Source organism: Cydia strobilella, chromosome 21, assembly GCF_947568885.1.
Source record: "Cydia strobilella chromosome 21, ilCydStro3.1, whole genome shotgun sequence".
Taxonomy (NCBI): domain Eukaryota; kingdom Metazoa; phylum Arthropoda; class Insecta; order Lepidoptera; family Tortricidae; genus Cydia; species Cydia strobilella.
Window position 1 is genome coordinate 2825917 of NC_086061.1, and position 23782 is coordinate 2849698.

Sequence of the window (23782 nt, forward strand, 5' to 3'; positions counted from 1 at the left end):
TCAATCAATTCGGCAATTAATTTAATTTGCAGATCCATTAGCGATAATAAAGACATTCACAAGTCAAAGTTATTTATCAGTGATAATAATTTTCAGTAGGTAATCAGTGAAATTGGATCCTTAAACAAATATGTTACATCTGTCTCTTGTAACTATGTTGAATTATCACTACCAACGAGTGGCTTTATGTTGCCGTTATGGTTTAAAAAAAACGTTTTAAATGAAAATAAAACTATCGTGACACATATTTCGAAATATTTAGATCACTACGGTTTCACTCACTATTATTTAAAGCGACTAAAAATAATAGCGAGTGAAACCGTAGTGACCTAAATATTTTGAAACGTATTAAGTTACTGAGTGGTTCCTTATGAGTATAACTAGTTAGAATGAGAAAATATGCCGAGGAAGTACCGTTACTTTTACCAATTGTGTCAGGTGCATTCGGTGCAATGGCAGACCTCAGATGCATTCGGTGCAATTAAGTAGCAGTCCCACAGGCTCCGCTTTATAAAGCACTATACAGCTTCTGCCCGCGACATCGTCTGTGTTAAATGATGATTCCCTAGTAGCATTTTGTTACCGAGGCATTTTGTTGGGGCTCTGTAAGTAAACATTGATAAAAACTATGTCCTTCCTCAGCCCTCAAACCATATCCATACCAAATTTTATCTTAATCGATTCAGCGGTTTCAGCGTAAAGAGGTAACATATGCAGACATACACAGACAGATGAGACAGTTTCTTTCGCATTTATAATATTATAGCGATTTACGGACGCTGCGAGCCACACCATTCAATGTATCCTAAGTCAACCTATAGCACCCGTAGTAGTAATATTTTGACTGTAGGTATATTATTATATTTATTTGTAATTTATTTGTAACATGACTATAAGTTGTAAACGTAAACGCAGCTGATACAGGGTGGACGCGCTGTCGTATTTACCTACTATTCAAGTATGGCGGCACCATCAATATGTTGTGACTCTAAAACACAATAGACAATAAGTCGTAGTTCATCATCATAACTCTTAAGAGCCTGGCTCTTGTCGGTGGAGTAACCGCCACTCCGTTCTTCTTTCTGCCACTGTTTTGAGCTCCTGATACGTCACTACGTTGATTTTCTCTTTGGCTTGGTCCAACAATTCACGTCTCGGTCTTCCTCTGCCTCTCCTTTTTTCTATTCTTCCTTCTATTATAGACTTTATGTAATGACTATACAAGTATGGAGGCACCATCAATATGTTGTGACTTTTAGATAATACAATAGACGATAAGTCGTAGTTATATACTCTAAAAAGTGGGTTAGTATCTTTGGGTCCCATTAACCCACAGGTTAAAGCCTAATCTAGATAACTAACGGTCTGGGCGGCCCTTAATCTTTAACACTAGGGCTCTAGTAAATTAGTTTTTCTCGCCTCCTCATAATCTATCATACACTTTCGGTAGTTCCATTTTTTCCCCTACTCAATTTCACCCGTGATGGATGTCCGGAAACTCGAAACGCCGTGTCCGTCTTATCATATATTTTATCTATATCTTTTATATCTGGGAGAGCTTTGATGTCGAAGTTCAAGGATAATTATATCCTCTGGGGTTGGGAAATGTTAATTTTTAAGTGGCTGCCGTATTGTTATGCAAAATTTCTTGAGATGATTTTTCAAGATTGATTTTTTTGTAGCTTCCTCAATGTGTAGGTAGTAGGTACCGGCAGAGCCTGTGTGGAATTCAGTGTATATCAGTGAAAAGGTATCAAACAAACAAATGGAAATTGCTCTCACGTTATTATGATTTATTACAAAATCTTGGAAGCTTTTGACCAACTTTCTGATTTCCGATTGGGTTAAAATTTTGCATTAAATCGGATGACAGTGCAATATTATGACGACATGAAGCTGATCTGATGATGGAGACAGGAGGCCATGGGAACTCTGTGATAAATCAACGCAAACTAATTGTGTTTGTTGTGTTGAGTAATAATTGCATGTGGAAAGAAAACTACAGTCAGAGCTTGTACCAAAAAATGAAATTTTTGGCAAAAATTGTTAAGGTAAGAAAACATCGTAACACTATTTTACAAATAACGAATGGTCAACATTTTATTCATGATATAAGGATTTTTCGCTTCAACATTTTAATATCAACTTGCTTTTTTTTTGTTTGCTTCTTTTTGTTCTTCTGAATCAGCATGGTACCCTGTATAAACAAAGAATTTAATTTCAGTACCATTTTTTACCTTGTCACAGTGACAATCAATATGAATGTCGCTAGGGACCTCATAATATTGTCACTGTGACAAGCTGACAAGGTACGAAATGGTACTGAAATTAAATTCCTTATCATACCTTACCGTAAGTTTTGGAGTCTTCATAATGCTGACATCCATGATATCATTCAACTGAAATAAATGTCATATACGAAAGAAAAAAAATGACCAAAGCCTCCAGTGTCAAGAGCTGGAATCGAACCAGCGTCACCCGTTTACCGACACTAATAAAAAATATTTTCCCCTCACTAGCTCGGAAAGTTGTCGTTTATCCTTCAATACAAGCGGGGAAAAACGCGTTTTATCCACTAGTGGGGAAAGTAATTTGACCTTGGATGGAGCGTGTTTAAGTAGCTTGACAGATAACAAAACGTAAAACGCTCATGATAATGGTTCGTTCGATATTGATTATCATTAAATAAATGGTTTGAGAATATAATAAAAAATACCAAATTTAGCTTTATTTAATGATTTTAAGTCATAAACCTTAAAATTCCATAAGAAACGTTTTTTTTTATAATGATGTTAAATATAATTCTGAACGCACAAGTTGAGTCGATGCATTTTCAAAACGCATCGTTACATACATCAGAAATGTCAACATTGTCAACAAATTTTTTACTTAAAACCTTTTCTCACCGACTCGCGTAAAAATACACAACTTCCAGAGTTTTCTGTTATAATATCGTAAAGAAATGAGTGATTCCAGTGATGAAGATGATCTAACGCCTGTGGATGTTGCACTTTCCTCGCTATAGTGAGGTGAAAAGTTTTGTGTTACACACGGGCGCAAATGTATTTTACTTCTCGTCTGTTGAAACACTAGCTACGCTCAGGATTCTATTTTAGAACCACTCGCTTCGCTCGTGGTTCACCTATAGAATCCTTTCGCTTGCTCGTGTTTCAATTCTACACTCGCGGGTAAAATACAACTTTGCACCCTTGTATAACAAATAACTATTTCATAGAAGCTGGTAGAATACCATTCGTCAGTTCCAGTATAATATGTTATATTTGCGTTCGTATTTCCCATGGAACTTGCGCTCGGTAAATAGAGCCCTTTTTTGTTAACATTGTTTGACGTGACCCATATTCAACCACCGTGTTGCAGATCCAATTATTGGGGCATACTCGCATAAACACTTCCCCGTGATACCGACAGCCGGAGTGTAAACTGATTGGCAAGGACATCGGATAATAAAATGTTTTTCGCCGCTTCGGTATTTTAATTTTAAAAAAATTGTGCTAGTCTACTGACTTACAATGTTGATATTGTTGAGTGCGCAAAAACTTGGGGTGTTTTTAATAATTAAACCTTAGATGACATGTCGTCTTCTTACATTTCTATACTTATCAAAAATTTCATCAAAAAAGTCTAAGTACATTTAGAGACCATACAAATATTGCTAGTTTAATTGTATGTTAAAAGTTAGCACAAATTTGTTTTTAATAAAGTTGCTCAAAAAGTGCTACTTTTCGTGGCTGTTTAGCGTGCGGAAAGTTGGTTTTCGCGAACTAGTGCTAACTTTTCCAATTTTTTTAAATTTTTACTTGTTCCAATTCATGATGAGTTGTTGAATGATGGAATAAAAAATAAATAAATAAAATGACTACTTAGTTAGTTGGTTAGTTAGTTTTGCTGGGCATTTTCCGCAAATCGACATCCAATGTGCCTATTTTGCGTGAAACGAGGTAGCGCTACTCTAACCACCCCAGCTCCTCCATGAAGCCTAGCAAAATCTTCAGGTTGCTAGTTGCCTCCTTTAGTGTGCATGGATTCCCTAGGTATTTGCTGCTATATACTTCTACCTGTTTACAGTCTAGGAGAATATGTTTTGTTGTTTCTTCTTCTTCCATGCACGCTCTGCACATGGGGCTGTCAGTTTTACCCATATTATGTAGGTGTTTGTTTAGTGTGTTATGTCCTGTTATTAATCCTACTATTTTACGTAGTTGGCTTCTTGGTGTTTTCAGTAATATTTTGGTAAGCTTGTGGTTCAAATGACTACTTATTGATGAGTGTTAATATTAGTTTCATTCAAACGTCGTAATAAACATAAAAACCTACTGTTAATGTAAGAATACGAAAAATATGCATATTTCATATTTTATTACTTACCTCTTCATCATTATAAGTATTATAACTTGTTTATTTTTAATGTTGAAAAACCGTTCTTAATAAGTTGTCTGAATGGAACGGAACGCCTGTCAAAGAAGAGGCGTATTTTCTTACTGCAAGAATGTTTTAAGTTTCCAAAGGCAACATTCGATATTGTTTTTATAAATATACGATACACAAATAATCATAAGTAACGATATTTAGGTAATAATAGTACAATGTTTTAATATTTACAATAAAATTGTTTCTGTCTTATAGAACATGCATTTGAAAAAAATAACTTTCATTGAAGTGGGTTCAATAATAATAACAAAATCATTTCTAGTCGAATAAAAGCTAGAAAAACACTTCTTCATAATGTCAATGATGTCACAGAATTAATAATATAAAAGTTTCACATTCCGTTCATTACTTGTTGCTTTTCTTATTTTTTCGCAACTGTATTAAAAAACGTCGTTCGATACACGTGCGGAAATGTAATTCTTCACTCGTCCCGAGTCTTGCCACGAGCCGTTGGCGAGTATGTCATTACTTCACGAGATATCTCGTGAAACAAATTCCAATCAAAGACTTCAGTTGTATTACTTAAAATAATTTAATTCTCATCCAATATGTATCGATACATGTAACAAGAAGAAGCTTCAAATCAATCATCCCATAACTTTAACCTAACTTTTTTTAAACATTTCAAATTCGCGCCAAAGCAAACCGCGCGACTTTTAAAAAGTTAAACAGTTCTCGCTGGCAATAAAGTTGCATAAGAAATACCAAACTTATAATAAAATTAAATCTACTGAAATAATAATATTAACTATATTTTGTACATTCTAATTTTTATATAAATATTGTTTAGTTAACCAATTAAATATAGTCTGTCAAGGGACTGTCTCATTTCAAACAAAGACAGAGATAATAATACTATCTTTGTCTTACACTAGTACTAGCACCCAAAAGAAAAGGATGAGTATAGTTTTTTGTTCTTATTTACTGACAAGATTTGCTTGACCAACTATATTTGCAATTGTAACTTTTTTTAAAGTAACAACCATCATTGGCATAGACCAGAATATTGAGATTCAGCTAAAAAAAAACCATGATCTCTATTTCCATGACATTAAAGTTGTTTTCACTTTGATAACAATAATGCTGTAATAAGTTGGTTGTTACTCGAATATAATATTAATTATATATATTTAATTGACAAAACATGCTATTGCATACTTCAATAACATAAATTCCACCAACTTTTAACATATTATTTGTATGAATCTTACACTCGGTACTCGTGAAGTAATGACATACTTTCCGCACTAGCATCGAAATGTACTATTCCTTTATTATATTTTCTGTTTGGAAAAAAACTTTCAACGTTGTTGTCAACATTACTAATTCCAACTATATGACATTACTTCCAGCGCCACCTAGCGAAGAGTAGCGAAACCCTGCAGTGCGGCGCCATCTGCCGACGAGCGGCGTTCACGTATTTCCTGAAAACTAAAGTTTTCAGGAGGTTTCGGTGTAGTTAGTGCAAATAAAGTCAGGTGGCGCTGTGGAAGTATTACTATAAAGTTTCGTAACTGTATTGCTACTATTTGTTTTTATCGAACAGATAAGGAAGGGTATTGTTTTATTTGAAATGGTTGATATTTTTTCGGGTTTTTTTATTATACTGGTATATACTGGTAAAAAGCGTGCGGCCCGCCTGATGTTTATCAGACACCGCAACCCATGGGCCCATGCAATTCTGGTAGTGTTACATACGTGTTGCTGACTCGTCCTTGCGAGCACTGGAAACCTAACGCTGCGTCTTACGACTTACGTAAGCGAACAACTCGCGAACGCGAAGCGAAGCTGCGCTGCGCGGCGCGGCGGGCCCACGGCGTTCGCGTTCGCAACGAGACTGCCCACGTAGGACACTTCTATAAGTATCAAAGGATTGATTCACCCCGCGCCGCATCGCTTCGCTTCGCGTGTTGTTCGCTTACGTAGTACTCTGCGTTAGGCATCAGGAACACAGCATTACATACCTACAAAGTAGAAGAGCTATTATGGCTGTCATCTTCTGTAAGATGGAGGTAATTCCCTAGTTGGGCTCCTCCAGATTCGAGCAAGATGACATATCACTGTGCCCTCATCGTCATCATCATCATATCAGCCTTTTATCACCCACTGCTGAGCATAGGCTTCTCTTCAAGTACGCCACTTATCCCGCTCCTGAGCCAATCTCATCCAGAAGTGACCCGCAGTTTTCCTAATGTCGTCCACCTAACGAGCTAACGGACACCAGGCACTCCTTTCGTACCCTACCACTCTTTTGGTTAGACGTAGTTTAAGAACATATCCGGGTTCGGGTCGTGAAAAAAATGTTTAGTACCTACTTATCAATTTGTCCTTACTTACAAAGTACCATCCTCATCAATTTGTCAGGATTCCTCTAGTAGATTGCATGCAGTAAACAAACATTCTTTTAGTAAAAATTTCAAAATGATGTCTGACCCATATTTCGCATTAACACAGTTCGATGTAAGTATTAGATGTTTTCATCACGGAACGAATGGTGGCCGCTCCCTGCTGTCACTGTCAGTAAAATAAACTAATTGTTAGGTGTGCACCAATGCAATCTATTTGTTATATTATATGGAACAGCTTACTATTATATGTTTGTTTTTAATTCAAAAGCCAATAAACAAGTGGCTTTGTGACCTGTAAAACTCACGAGTCTAAATCCTCAATAAAAAAAAAAAAAAACTGAATTGAGAAAAGAAACATATATCGAGTTATCGACCAGTCTACAGAATTTTAAGATATCGCTTGAGAAATGCGATCAGTAGAGGAAAACATCCGGACGGACATACGAAAGCATTACGCTTTATTCACGCGTCGCTATTAGGTCAATAAACAAGAAAGGCAAGGAAAAGTAATTCATATCATAAATGTCCCTTCTACAACTAATATAAAAGAAAACGAAGGGATTGGTACTTTTTAAGAACCGTAAAGTATATCAAATTATTGTGCTAAGAAGAAAGCTTTTGTGCCTAAGAAATGCGCAAAACATAAAGGCTTCTTCAGTAATTAAAATATAAAACATCTTAATGAATCTTTTTGTCTAGCTCGGGCTGCTTAATACATTCAGATTAAGTTGGAAACAAACTACTCGTGGTACTGTGCGAAGCCTCGCAGTTCTGTTGCAGTTTGCAAGGCAAACTCAACTCGCTCACAGCTCGGCTAAAACAGTTTGAAGCGGTGACATGTGGACTTCAGACATTGGTACCTAGTAGTCAGGAAACGAGAAAGGGAAATGAAGCGCACATTGCCTTGTAGAATGAAAATGTATTATGTTTACATAAAAAATAAGAATAAAAGAAAGTGTGTGCGTGTAATCTTTACGCGCGATTGAAGTAAAACTTCTTTGACGTTTATCGCTATGTACTTTGACATGTGTCCTATTGTGCGTGTGTCACTACTGAGCGTTACTTCCGTCAGAAAAAAAATCTGAGTTACCCTCTAGTCGCGCCTAAAGAAGTTTTACTTCAATAAATTATCTTATGGTTATTAATAAATCTACAATTCATAAACTTCTTTGTTTATTACGTCATTTTGGCTTTGTCGTGGCTGTAACCACCTTTATTATATAATAGGTATTTGTATTTAATTTAGGTGCCTGTATTTTTAACTGCCAAGATAAGGCTGCATTAGATGCTAGAGTTAAGCTCGCTCGAAGTTAAACTAGTGTTTACTTTTAGTTTGAAACCAGGTCTTATTTGGTGCGCTTGGTTTTGCGATCAATGGGAGAGGACTAGCTGCGTGATAATACAAAGTATTTATTTTGAACGGTGCAACTTTTCTTATTAGATTTTATTGGTGTTGGTTGTCCTTATCCACTGGTGGTATTTGGTATGCAAAGCGTTTTTGCTGGTGACGAGGAATGAACATACAGGTATCATTACATTTAATCGTGACTTCGTATAACTAGGACGGTAAGAGTTTACCAAAGGTACCTACCTATCTAATTCTCCTCCGAATAAATTTAATTACAGGTAAAACATCAATTAACCTTCAAACAATAAGTAAGGTTATTTTACGAAAAACTAATTAACATCCAACCCGAGTCACAAAATTGTAAATTGTTACCTTAAATTCTGGTCATATTTCGAACAACAGTTCCACTGTAAAAACAACTTTACGGTGTTTGAATTGAGTTGACTTTTCAATCTCATTTGAATTTCGTTGGAACGTTTTGTAATATAACAACTCTGTTTTATTCTTCTAAATTAAGTTAACCCTGCTGCCTCATGGAAGCTTTATTATTAACTGAATGACGAAAAAGACATGGTTATGTCAAACATGAATAAATGATATTTGATTCAAATTAACATATGAATTAAATTTAAAAAAAATCGCTTCTTGTTTATCCACGACGGACGACGGTCGCTGACATTATAAGTATAAGTACATAATTGGGTACTTTATGTAAGTTAGTTATACTTACCTATGGGGAGGTGTCGTGGTTAGAATGCTAGCGATCACATGGCGCCTCCCGTCAACGGCAGGTGACGGAAACGCCGCAGGGGATGTTAGTGGGTATTCTCCTCCTCTCCCTCTGACTAGCAGAGAGAGCCTAGGGAGGAGCGAGTCCCACATACCACCCCCCCAATGGGCTATTGCCCGGGGGGCGAGATGCGTAAACGCATTTACCCCTGCGTCAAAAAAAAATGTATACTCACCTATGTCATGCCTTTAAGATGAGAGGATATTTATGTATGTATGCGCACATGCATGAGAATGTTCATATTTATTTCCAAAATGTATTTATTATTTTACGATTTTTCTAACCAAGCGAAAGCAAAGGTCTCCTTTTCGCGAAGTCTGCAGCTCACAGAGCTACTATTTGTAAAGAGATTGGTAGGATACATCTGATTCTGAAACATATGTTTAATATCTCAGTTACTAAGTTCTACTTTTGCTACTTGTAACTCAATCATCTTGCTTTTGTATTTACGAATTTTGCACCAAATTGGCAGATCGAAAGGACGAATTGTGGCGATCCCTTTGGTTGCTCAATGCTCATCTTTGTAGGTACTTGGTAAAAAAAAAGCTTAATTAGAACTTATACCAGACGGCGCGCAGTCTATGACCTTGAATTATGGTGATATACTTTATGGACCACGCCTGCAACATAAAACTCGTCGCTTAATACAAAGAGTACAAAATGCGTGTTATAGATTTTGTTACTCTATACCCCCTAGAAGCCATATCACCCCGTATTTGAACAAATCGTCCATGCTGAATATGTCTTCTCGGCGACACCTACATCTTGCATGTCTCCTCTTTGGCGTCTTAAACAATAAATTTCCGGAATATCTCTTTTCCAAGATTAACATTTCAAAATTTCACAACCGTCATGACACTAGGTCAACTCGGCGTTGTCTCTTAGAAATGTACCCTCATAGAACGATTGCATTTACCGGTTGTTTCCGGTATCTCGCGACCAAATGCTGGAATGATATCCCTCCACCTGTAAGACGGCTCAAAAATAAGCAAACTTTTAAACACCAGTTTAAAAAGATACTGCTTGAAAAACAAAAAACAGGGATACCATACGGCTTTTTGGTTGCTGATTTCAGGATCTAATCGGTATTGCTATGAGATCTTGTACCGAACCTTTCGCGCTTTCTCACTCTTATTTTATGGCCACTACTATTTTTATTTCTATGTTTATGCTTATTTTCTGTTTTATTTATGTATTTTATTTCAGAACTTTCTAACACCACTCAACTACACACTTTTTACAGTACCGTATACTTATCACCGTCATATTTACCTAACTGTAACGTGATCTGGGTTCCGGCAGAATATCAGTGCTCCGCTCAATAGAGTGGAGCGTATAGCTGAGTCGGAACCCTTTTGTTGTTGCTGCAATGCACACAGCGTGCAGCTAACCACTAAAAACTAATATTTGGTGTTTAAGTAAAATTTTTTTTGTTAATTTAATTTAGTAGTTAAGTTTTGTTCTGACTGCAATGTACCTACTTATACTTTACACTAAAATTGTGTGTTTTGCAGCATCCAAATAAACGTTTTATCTATCTATCTATCTATCTTGTCGACTTAGTGAATAACTTGACAGAATGTAATTAACGCCAGCCTCGCGTCCGCCGGCCGCGGCCGGTAATCTCATCAAGCCAGAAATTAAGCGTTTCGCGGCTACACCGCATTAATAACGGATCGTTGCTGATAAAATTTAAATGCCATTTTCCAAGGCGGTGCGGACGGATACCTATTTATTTTATTGATAATCGAATACTGTGGTAGATTGACGCTCTTACAATTATTAAGAAATTATAGTAGGCCTAAAAACAGGTGACTTTTTGGGCTCGTACCTTAATCTCTAGAACAGAGTATTTGGTATGTGGTTGACTACCGAATAAGTGAGCAAATAGTTGAAGAGTTTACAAAAACCTAACATTTTCTAATTATTTTATATTAAATAAAGGTACTCGTCCTTCGGCTCCAAATAATTAAACGAGACTTTCATATTAAAATCAATAGCCTGATGCTCCATGCATGTCAATTAAATAGACATATACGAAATTAATTACGCCTCCCTATTTGTTGCTGTTGTTAAACATTGTAACGCGGTAATGGAATATTAAATCACCCTGTTTTCCGATATTTGGTTATCCTCGTTGCTATTAATAGCTCTTGTTACCCAGCGTCAATTAAAATAGATAATTTAATGAAGTTATTGAATTTAATGTGTGAGATGCCGCACTAAACCTCGATGTGGGATCATATTTGACTCGCCAGGGTCCAGTGCGTGTATGATGGTCGCATTTAAGTGACGTGACGTTAATAACGTCTATTGCGTGGTGTTAAAAAGTGACACATATTTTTCCCCTCACTAGCTCGGAAAGCCGTCTTTTATCCTTTAAAACAAGCGGGGAAAAACGCATTTTATCCACTAGTGGGGAAAGTAATTTGACCTTGAATGGAGCGTGTTTAAGTAGCTTGACAGATAACAAAACGTAAAACGCTCATAATAATGGTTCATTCGATATTAATTATCATTAAATAAATGGTTTGAGAATCTAATAAAAAATACCAAATTTAGCTTTATTTAATAATTTTAAGTCATAAACCTTAAAATTCCATAAGAAACGCTAGATTTTTTATAGTGATGTTAAATATAATTCTCAACGCACAAGTTGAGTCGATGCAATTTCAAAACGCATCGTTGACATTTCATACGTCAGAACGAAGATGTCAACATTGTCAACAAAAAACTCACGTAAAAATCAGAATTTCCTGTGTTTTCTGTTATAATATCGTACAAAAATAAGTGATTCCACTGATAAAGATGATCTAACACCTGTGGATGTTGCACTTTCGGTGAGGGGAAAAGTTTTGTGTTACACACGGGTGCAAATGTATTTTACTTCTCGTGTGTTGAAACACTAGCTACGCTCAGGATTCTATTTTAGAACCACTCGCTTCGCTCGTGGTTCAACTATAGAATCCTTTCGCTTCCTCGTGTTTCAATTCCACACTCGCGGGTAAAATACAACTTTGCACCCTTGTATAACAAATAACTATTATCACGTGGATAAAGCCATCTACAATACGCCTGCAGACATGGCTGTTTAGTCCACTTTTGTTATAAATGTACGTACCTACACAAGAGTGCAATACACATATTTAGTGTCGCATCACCTATCCTGACTATATTCAAGTCGCATACGCAAGTTTCCAAAAAGTTAGAAAGGTTCCCGGAAATTTCCACAGGAAACAAAGGAAACTTTCATTTTGGAAATGGAAAATTTCGATTCCCATAGAAAAATATGAGTTTTTGAAATTTTCCATGTGAAAATTTTGCGTTTTTTCAAAACTTTCCGACGGCACATCAATAATCGTTACAGAAGCGGAAAACGGGCAGTGTCACTGTCAATCTTTTTAACAAGGCGAGTGCCGGATTGAACGTTCTATTCGCAACAGTAATGCGTGGCAACGACAAGCGACAGCAATTTGCAACTTTTCAAAAAAAAAACACAGTGGACTCATTTCCCACTGCTGCAACGCTCGTCTCAATAAAAAATGTTACTTTATGTCTGCGGTTACGTCTGTTACTTAATCACCGCCTTTTCCATACATTTTAAATAGAGCCATGGCAACTTAATGCAATCATATTTTCTAAAATAGCCATGCAAATACCCCTATAATTAGCATTCATAATCTCAACCGCAACGGCGCGGTACATTAATCAGTTTGTTAAAAATACTGCCCATGTTCGCGTGAAGCTTCACGTCAGTTAATAAAGTTCCAATTTATTTACCTCGACACTTGATGTCTCGCAATAACTACCGCGGTCGCGACAAAGCCTTTTTTAATGAAACACCGTAGTTTCGATTGAATCAAACGCCCCAGTGGAGATTAAACGACGTCAAAGGTCAACAGCGACGAGTAATGCGCGGCGGTTGTTGTAACTAACGACAAATAAACATGCCACTATTCTTTGTTCGTTTTACGAGTTCATACAAGTTTTTGAGTCAGCGAGAGCGCAGCACGAGCTAAGTCTCTCCCTTTCTACTTGGGTAAAAATGTTTTCGTATGTCCAGCTGTTCTCGCCTACAGGTCGCAATTCTCAACCGATTCTCGTGAAATTTGGTGAGTAGGTTAGATATTTACATAATACATGGCGATTTAATAGATACAAAATGCCTGAGCGATGGGTGTTCTCGAGGTCAGCTTACAGAGCCACTAGTTTTTTTTTAAGTTTCCTACGGTTTCAGTTTCTACAATAGCAAGCCCAGGTTCATATAAACAGCCATTTTCCGTATGGAATTCAACTGAAATTGGAAATACTGAAGCAAGTTTGGTGTCGCAGGTCGAATTGATCTAATGAATGAGATAGAAGAGGCCTAAAATCTCTTTAACTAGACAATACTTTGTTGCATCAACTTTATGATCGTTTAGAACAATGCATGCAGTTTTTAAAGCAACTTTGGTTAAAACACAGATTATTTTTTTCTCGTTAAGCCAGGCTGGGCTCATTCCGCGATTTCGTCGCGTCGCTACAAGTACATACGGCCCACACCAATTTTGGTGTCTAGTCATGCATAGTAGATGCCGCGCACCGCTACGAAACGGACGCCTGCTCGCTCGCTCTGCGGTTATATCTGTCGTAATAGTCGCGTTTTGTTAGAAAGCGAACCTTCTGGACCTAGTACTATTATTTATTCTGTGGTAAAGCCAAGAACGATTGTCATTCTTGGCCCCCTGACCTGTTGTGAAGCGGTCCCTACTTATGAGTATAACTAGATGATGGTATAAATAGTACAAATCTTTGATAAAAGTTCCTTCAGAATAGGTCTTCTATATTCGCATGGGTCGCAGCCCGTTGCATCCAATATCCCGCTATTATTTGCATTCGCGACATACATGTCTGTCGCAATTCGCAATCTGTCCTGTGCTACATTTTACAAGAAACTTCTCATACCATTGTACTCACATACTAGTAGTATGTGAGTACAATGGTATGATACTTGCACGCCTCTAAGACACTGACAATAGGGTCGTGTAAATATAATATATTTGGCCGCCACTATCTATTTGATGTGACTGTACTTACCGGTCCTCAGGTCACTAAACTAGGGTAGTATTCCAGCAAAGTCATTCTCAGTCCACCCCTGTACAGCGCTACGGAAATTCGTCATTACCCTGCGGCCACGGCTAAGTGAATGGGGTTTGTTTACTCTGAAATATGGGACAGACCATCCCTTTTCGAAAGAAACATAACCTCAAAAATATTGTTGAGAAACTTTTTGTTGTGCCCTCGCCCTGTTCGTGAATAAATTATAATTTCGCTGAAAAAAAACTCGAGTTGCAAATGTCTTTTTACCTAAACTTCTTCGAACATACATTTCTAATAAGCTTTACTTATAAGCGCTTTCAGTAGAAAAGAATTAATAAACAAAAATAATAAAACATACTACGTCCAAAACACATTACTCCTATTTTTTGCCGGTCGAACAAAACTAATGAAAATTAATGACAGACATCATGATTTTATGTCCAAAATGTTGTATGACATGCTTTAATTTATTTTGTGTGTCCCTTCAAATGATTAATGACACTTTGAAAAAGCTTTGCTAAGTTCCTAAAATGTTGGTCCCTACATTCAAACTTTTTTTGCAATCTTTCTAAGTACTACGTACTACACAAGCTCTCTTTTGAACATAGACCCAAGTTTGGTAGCTTTTAGTTGTAACTATGTTAGGTAAAGTTATTTTCCAGCCAATTTAACGGCAAACACCTATAAGTACTTATTGATTTATGTAAAACTTTGCCACCGCCGAAAGTGTTAGGAGCAGTAATCATAATCACGCACAGATTTTAAAGTAAAGACCACTCTAGGAATTGGTCATTCATAAAGCCTGCTTCAGGAATGAGGTATTTAATAGGAAGACAAGTCACGACAAAATAACAACAATGCTTATCTCAGGTTAAATGAGTCCACTTTCAACCCTTGATTAACAATCTAATACTAGACGAGAATAAAGGTTGGCGGGTTTGCTAGTGAACAACGGTGACATCTATGATTCCAAACGCTCACCGATTATGGGTTATTTGAAGACTCATTATGCATAAAGATGCATAATGAGTCTTCAACTAACCTTTGTACCGTTCGGATTCAAACTACACCAGCAAAAAGGTCATTTTATAGATACATTTACAATTAATTTGACGTTCATTGCAGCGCGACATTACTGCAGAATGCGTTGCTGCCGCAAATCTCAAGATCGATATTGCTGCCTTTATTTTTAGGGATCCGTAGGTACCCAAAGGTTAAAAACGGGACCCTATTACTAAGACACCGCTGTCCGTCTGTCCGTCTGACCGTCTGTCCGTCTGTCTGTCACCAGGCTGTATCTCATGAACCGTGATAGCTAGACAGTTGAAATTTTCACAGATGATGTATTTCTGTTGTCGCTATAACAACAAATACTAAAAAGTACGGAACCCTCGGTGCGCGAGTCCGACTCATACTTGGCCGCTTTTTTAGGGTTCCGTACCCAAAAGGGTAAAAACGAGACCCTATTACTAAGACTCCACTGTCATGAAGTATTGGATCCGTGATGATCGAAAACAAAAAGTCGTATACTTATTTTAAAGACTGAACTGATGAATGAACTCTAAGTACTAGGAATAAAGTAGAATTTTGCTAATGCTGTAATGCGACATGCTAAAGACAGCCCAAAAAATTTGGGGCGATAGAATAAAAGTTTCACTTTAAAAGTACGGAACCCTCGGTGGGCGAGTCTGACTCGCACTTGTCCGGTTTTTGAATTTTACACTAAACACAAGTACCAAGTAGCAAATACTTACAATAAACACTAATCAATGCGTAATCAGGCCCATATGAGAAGGTCATCCATACTTACATATATTAACTTTAGATATATTAGGTTTCACTAGTGCTCGTTCAAGCTCTAGCAATACATAGCTAGACCACAACTGTTAGCCGTCAGCCATTCATTCGGCCACGACCGCAGTAATGACGTAGTTTTCCGCCCGGCTAGGGTTGAATCCGCGCTCAAATATACTACAGTTTGAATTATTTTTCGACACTAGCGTGGTAAAACGCGAGAGCAGTTGTTTCGTTTTAATTTACTTCTGTGCGATGTTTGCGTTACAACATTTTAACGCTTTATTAGGGTTCCGTAGTCAACTAGGAACCGTTATAGTTTCGCCATGTCTGTCTGTCTGTCTGTCCGAGGCTTTTCTCCGGGATCGTTAGTGGTGGAAAGCTGCAATTTGGCAAGGATACATAAATCATGCATTGGAATTGCGAGAGGACTGTAAAATAAAAAGTTTTTTTATAGGGTACCTACCATACAGAATAATTTATTTTTGATTTATTTTTTCGCTTTAACCCAATGGTTTAACCACCTTCAAAAGAAAGGAGGGTATCAGTTTGACCCGTATGTTTGTATGTATGTTTGATAGCGGTTATCTCGCGTTTTGCTGAAACACATACATTATGGAGAAGGTTTTAGTATACATAAATGGTAAAATTAAATAAATAAAAAAATAATAAAAATCCCGTGGAGTCGGAGTCGGACTGGGACTGGGACTGGGAGTAAGAGTGCGAGTACGAGTGGGACTGCGGGAGTGGGAGTGTCTATTAGGCAAACTAAATCTTAGTTACAATAATACGATACGACGAAACATAATACCTAGGTAATAATGGCACCGCCTTCTAGAACTAAGTAATTATACCCGGATGGTTGTTAATTTGCTTATTATTAGGAATTTATTACTTTTTTAAAGGCGGTTCCCTTTTTTTTTAAGAAATAAAATTAAGTTGTTATGATTTTTTTTTCAAGGTTTTTATTACTATAATTTTTAATATTAACTATATCCCAGATATAATTTTGTAGAGGACTACAAAACTATGTCCCAATAAATCTTACCACATTGAAGAAGATTATTTGTGTGATTGACGAATATTTAAATTTAGCACTTTAAACTGTATAAGTAGGCATGAAATCCTAATTTAGACTCGGTTAATCTTCTCTACGGCCCTTTCCCTTTACCCTTTGAAATAGTATTATTTTAAAGCTGGCATAAATTCTTGGTGTTCACAGACCCTTCTAAAGTTAACTTTAAGCCTCAAAATGCTAGATAGCGGTAAGCTGACATTGTTGGAGTTGAGAACTATTTTAGATAGCTAAAGACGGGTATTTGACTCATGACGAAGGTTTACACGTGCATGGCTACTGTGTTACATAGCAAAATTCTACCCCTAAATTTTATTTACACTGCCTTTCTAAGGTTTTATATAAACATACTAGCTTCTACCCGCAAATTCGTCTGTGTAGAATGAGTATTCAGGTATTTTCGTATTCTAATTCCATAGTGAATTTTACCCCCCTTAAGGAATGATTTCTGGGATAAAAACTATCCTATATCCTTCCCCGGGATTCAAAATACCTCATACCAAATTCCATAGCTATGTAAAAAAAATAGATTTAAATTGAACTTTTACAAGTATTAAATAATAGCAAATACCATAAAAAAATCATACGAAATCTATGTGTATGTATTTGCAAGGGTAGAATCTAACCTAAATCTTATAAGCTTGGTTTAATAGAAAGAAATCAAGAATATATGTCTAGTTTATTTATGTTCAGTTTTATACCGTACGTACCTTTTAAAGCACAACACTACGACAAAAATCCATTTGATTGCGAGCACCATGTCGACATTTTGTCGATAAGATGCCGATATAAATTAAAAACCGGAGTTTATACACAACTCTCTGTCTACTCTGACACTTGATTGACAAACTGTAGGATGAAATGGCGATATTGAATTTGTTAAAAAAGTACATAAACACACATACATACAGTACATGGTAGTACATGGTATTTAATATGCCAGATTTATGCCAGAATTTACAACGGTGTTTTGAAGATGAAATAGAAAATATGTAGGTATTTTATTTCACACTGTCCTAGCCGGTTTTGCACTTGTCTTAGTATAGGTACTTACTTAGGTATCGAGTTTTGATCAAGCTAAAACGGATACCTTAGTTTTCGCTCGGTCAATTAAAGTGTTTGATAGTTCTTTAAGTCATTCAGAGGTGTTGCCAAAAAATTATCATTTCGCGTTTGTAAGCTTTGCGATGAAAATTCATGCACTTCTGACAATTAAACCAGCTTAAGCTCTTAAGCCCCTGAAGCACTGCTGGTGGCTGCGGCTTTTATATAATAATATTTTTGCGTATTTTGTGAAATGATTTATTACGAGGTCCCAGGAATATTAAAAATCCCTGTAAAGGTACATGGTGTGAATATTTCCACCGTATTATGCAGATCTATGTTAAAAATAGCACCTATGTTATTTTTGTGGCGTTTACAAAAACTGGAGTCCGATTCAGACTAACAACTTGTTATGGGGTTGAACTGGTTTTGATACGACCTTGACGATTGTCTTGGCATGCCTTGCACGTCTTTCACTTCATTTTGCATGCACTTAATCAGTGTGAACTGTGAACGACCTTTAAGGTAGTTTTATAAGATACTAAAAACATTACAACGTACGTAATACCAGTAAACCGAACCAGTAAAGAAAGGTAGATGTTCAAGGCATCCACGTAGTAAAATCTGTCTGAAAGGTCTGAATTTGAGCCTTGAGTGGATGCTTTTAAAAATACGGTTGCACGGGCAGATTAACAGATGGAAAATGCACCAGTTTTTAAAATGTATTCAAGAAAACTTTAAAATAATAGCTTTTTAGTCTATAGACATTTAGCGCGTGTTAAGGTCATGCCAGTCTCATCCGTCGCGCAGCACGCGAGCGTAAGACAGCTAGATTACATGGTCGAGGCGGGTCACGGCCTGCCTCTTACCCTAATATGATTACATTGATTACGTAAAGGCTGGCCACGCTGTTTTCATGCCAAGTGCTACAAATCAAAACAACCGGCCAAGTGCGAGTCGGACTCGCGCACTAAGGGTTCCGTACCATTACGGAAAAAAACAGCAAAAAAATCACGTTTGTTGTATGGGAGCCCCATTTATATATTTATATTATTCTGTTTTTAGTATTTGTTGTTATAGCGGCAACAGAAATAATGCACTCAAAAATGCAATGATGAAATGGTGCACTCTTAGATTCCATCATCTGTGAAAATTTCAACTGTCTAGCTATCACTGGTGACAGACGGACGGACGGACGGACGGACGGACGGACGGACGGACAGACGGACAGACGGACAGCGGAGTCTTAGTAATAGGGTCCCGTTTTTACCCTTTGGGTACGGAACCCTAAAAACATTTATTGTCAGGCAACAAAGATAAAAACTAAAAATAATTTCGACTACACTACAATTTTTTTTGCTGCGTCACCTGTTATGGTGTAGGATTCGGCAGATTTCCACAGAACTTTAGCTGTTTGAAATTAAAGGTGGCTGAATAGAAGGCTTCTAGTGAGCTGTAGCAAAAGACGCTTTACCAGATCTAGATTCAGATTTATAACAATTTGTTACAGTATTGACGACGACACTGACGTGTGAAACGTGCGAAATAAAGTGAGGCATGCGTGTGATGCTCGCCTATAGCCAGAAGATCGTCATGGTCGTATCAAAACCAGTTTAAACCCATAACTACATAATTGTAAACCGTCTGTCCGTCTGTCTGTCTGTCTGTCACCAGGCTGTATCTCATGAACCGCGATAGTTAAGACATGATGTAATTCTGTTGCTGCTATAATATAACAATAAATACTAAAAAGTACGGAACCCTCGGTGGGAGACTAGCACTTGTCCGGTTTTTACACGACTGCCCAAAAAAAGAGTAATGTTTTATGTCTTGGCACCTCGCGTTAATATTTTAATAACAAAACTTCCGTGAGACACAGACATATTAAATATATTAAGAACGGGTCACTCACGTATTAACATGTCGAGCGTTTTTTGACTTAAAATACGTGAGTGACTTGTTCTTAATATATTTAATACCTCGCGTTAATAATTTACGAGATCGTAAACCAATAGGTATAACTTTAATTGTAACCTAAATTTGTTTTGCACAAAAATATCTCTATGTTTATTTCCTTGCTAACGTAATAAAATTATTTGTGTATACATACATACACACAGGCACAACACGAACGATATTAAAATTGTAAAAACGTGTCATGGAGATCCTTCACTTGGATTGTAAGGTTTATATTTGAATATTCTTAATAATTTTGGGTAAATTATTCTTATTTCAAAATATACCTACTTATATTCTACTTACTTCTTTTGATGTAAGTCTAATAAGGAAAAATCACCTTGTAAGTAATAATAAAGACAGTCAGAAAACCTTGCCTTCTTTTTTACGTGGCTGAAATAATAAAAATTTCTGAATAATTTCCATTTAAATTATTTAGGTACGCGCACATTAATATAATGAATTATTAAGATGAAAGTTTATATTTAGTAAAGTTTCGCATTTTCAATTTAACATGTTTTTATAGCATCGCAGGCCAAGCTCAGGGCAAAGACTATTAATACTAGCCACTACTAGTACTAAAAATATTAACAGAACCTTGCAAAACTAAACTGAAAATCATTATCAGTCATTATTATCCCGTTATACGGTTTAACTAAGGAACTTCTCGTCATGATTAATGGAATTCCTATACTAATTGAGTGCCTCTACCTACTTACTGTTGTTTAGTGTATTTTTATCTTAATCATACTAATCATACTCGTAAGCTAAGCAGCGGTTGAATGGGCAGATGAACATGGCGAAACTAAAATTTTCTCGTTGACTACACTCGCAAAAAGAGACGAATAAAATCTGACGTCCTTAAAAAATCTAATCAAATTGCTACCAGAAAAAAGATACTGAAATCTTCAATTCGTTTGGACCTAACTCAACTGTTCGCCCGATTAGTCTCCCGACAAATCAGCGCATGTGTCCGGCGTCCTTTGCGGATTTTCAGTTGCGAGGCGAAGCTCCTCAGTTGTCACCGCGACGCTGCCCTAAACGGTCGCTACATCTTTCTATTTCCAAAACAATATTTCCAACAACAAATACCATTACAAAATTAAAAGCTTCATAATAATTTCACAAAAAGAATGGCGCCGAAATTTTCAAATTCTAAATCTAATTCTACAGGTGGGCGCAGCCACGCGGTCGCGCTCCGTATCCGATAATCGCAGTATGACTAAATTGAGTTCTATTAATGTGTCTCAAAAGTCCTATTTCCTCTGATCGCAATTAAAAATAATAATATGTCATAAAATTAAAAGAATTACCCCAGTCGAATTAAATTTTTAGTGGTTTTGTTGTAGTTAGTTAATGTAATTGCTTAGCGAGTGGCTTAAATACTAAGCTGTGATAAAATTAAGTTTTTCGAAATTGTTGTGTTCTTGTTTGAGACATATCTACGTGTTAATAAGGTTGGTTGTTAAATGCGCAACAATGTCAAGAGCTATCGCTTAATATATTTGAAGATGCTCTTTAATTACTCGGGCAACGAAAACTCTTGAAATTTAAATGAAGCATTTCATTGTTGTTTCATTATGAAAGCGGTTTTGATGAAAATCTTATGAATTGTTTTGTCTTGCTAAATATAGCTAAAGCGACTCACGAATCCTTTATTTACCGCCATTAAAAAATAAGGAAGAGGTCCTATGTCGAGTTGTAGACGCGCTTACCAATATCACGTATATGGATATTTATTATATGCATTCCTAAGCCATAAACGATCACAAATAATGGTTATTTACGATACAAGTGCGAAATTCGCAGCGAGTGGTGAATTTTAAAACACGACCGAAGACACGAAACTCATTAAAATTAATTCAGAAAGCAATTTCTTCAATCGCCTGACATCATATACGTAACAAATTGATAACAAGAAATTATTATCTGGACAGGCCTCCTGAAGGTGGATTCATTGTAACGTCACAGAATTTCGTAGTTTACTGAATAACAGAGAATCGGGCCAATTCGAACAATGATCTAGATATTTTTATTTATTTTTTTATTTTTATTTCATACATGGAAAACCAACAGCTATAAACATTTTTAAAGCTACAATAGAATTACAGAGCCAATTACAGGTTCTCACTTATAAAAATTAAATATACAAAAATCAAATATAACTAAAATTCAGTTCAACACACAAGTACCGACAGCACAAGCCAAGGTTAGTGTGTACTGCCAGCTGCAAAACCGCATAGACACATCAGGAATGGAATTCATTCATAAAGTAACCATGCACTTCAACCGCTGACTGCACAAAACTTTAAAGATTAAACAAAAAATAAATAAAAAAACAAAAAGCAAATACACCTATAAAGGACAACTTTAGTAAGCCGAGCCCAGCCGAGCCTTATATATCAACCAGATATCCACTAGATATGAAACAGAAACGATAACGAGATATTTAAGTCATATCAAATTTGACATTTCCACGATTCCGAATGTCCTCTTGAACGATTTCTTTAATAATTTGCTTAAGATATTACTTAGACATCCGATGGATATCTAATGGATATCCCAAAACGTCACAATAATTGTAGCGTGAAATGACAATTGGTTTCTCGAATTGAACTGCAAAAGCTAGTTGAGAACTAAACTATAACGTATCTATTACTTCTCGTATTGTTCTCGTATCTAGTAATTATCACGTTGTTCGAATTGACCGGCACATTAAAATTTGGAAATTTCACAACCTCGTTATCATTACATAATACTTTCTTTATTAAAATAACTGCGTAATTAAGACTTCAAAGGCCTTATACATTTCCATGCTGAGCTTTAGGGCATGACGGATGGAGCTTAGCGAGGGCTTTCGTACAAAAGCTCTGACAACTAACAAAGGATGGCTAGATCCTGTCTTAAGGACTCTAGGCATATAAATGACTTGAATATACACAATAAGAAGTCATCCATCAGAGCTGAACGAGGTAGAGGGCGTGAAGATACAATTCCACTTATATTCATAGGAACGAGATCAGTAAACGCGCGCATCAAGAGATATCTACGGGTCCATATTGGGTTGCATACAAATGAAAGTCATATCTTTGATACACATAAGCACATGACTACTTGTGTCATAATCATCATTGCGCATACAAATCTAAAGTCATATTAATTATATTGTGTCATACATTTTTAGCCATAATATTTGATGCCATACTCAGCAGTTGTCATACACTTTTTGGTCATAAACATTTTAATTATAATGAATCAAATGTCATACAAACTAAAAGCATATGTATCGATACGTATAAATGTAACTTATAACGTTTTGTACCATAATAATTTTAAACCATAATGATTTAAGGCACACTAAATTATTGATAGCCGTACATACACCCGCCCACCTCCATAACGTCTTTAAAAAAAATGATAAGCAACACAAGAAACTCCTCGAAAAAAACCTTTTTAATACAGTAGCTCAAAAAGTGCTACTTTTCGTGGCTGTTTAGCGTGCGGAAAGTTGGTTATCGCGAACTAGTGTTTTTTACTTTTCCAATTTTTTTAAATTTTTACTTGTTCCAATTCATTACTACTTATTGATGAGTGTTAATATTAGTTTCCTTTAAACGTCGTAATCAACATAAAAACCTACTGTTAATGTAAGAATACGAAAAATATGCTTATTTCATATTTTATTACTTACCTCTTCATCATTATAAGTATTATAACACGTTTATTTTTTAATGTTGAAAAACCATTCTTAATAAGTTGTCTGAATGGAACGGAACGCCTGTCAAAGAAGAGGCGTATTTTCCTACTGCAAGAATGTTTTAAGTTTCCAAAGGCAACATTAGATATTGTTTTTATAAATATACGATACACAAATAATCGTAAATAACGATATTTAGGTA

The 23782-nt window shown here is 36.3% G+C and overlaps 1 protein-coding gene and 1 long non-coding RNA gene across 2 annotated transcripts in view; one reads left to right on the plus strand and one right to left on the minus strand.

The window, feature by feature from the left end:
• Window positions 1–23782, plus strand: part of LOC134751170 (inactive dipeptidyl peptidase 10) — a 348960-nt gene that overhangs the window by 101998 nt on the left and 223180 nt on the right. The gene's annotated exons all lie outside the window — the stretch shown is intronic.
• Window positions 1–23782, minus strand: part of LOC134751181 (uncharacterized) — a 456797-nt gene that overhangs the window by 29296 nt on the left and 403719 nt on the right. The gene's annotated exons all lie outside the window — the stretch shown is intronic.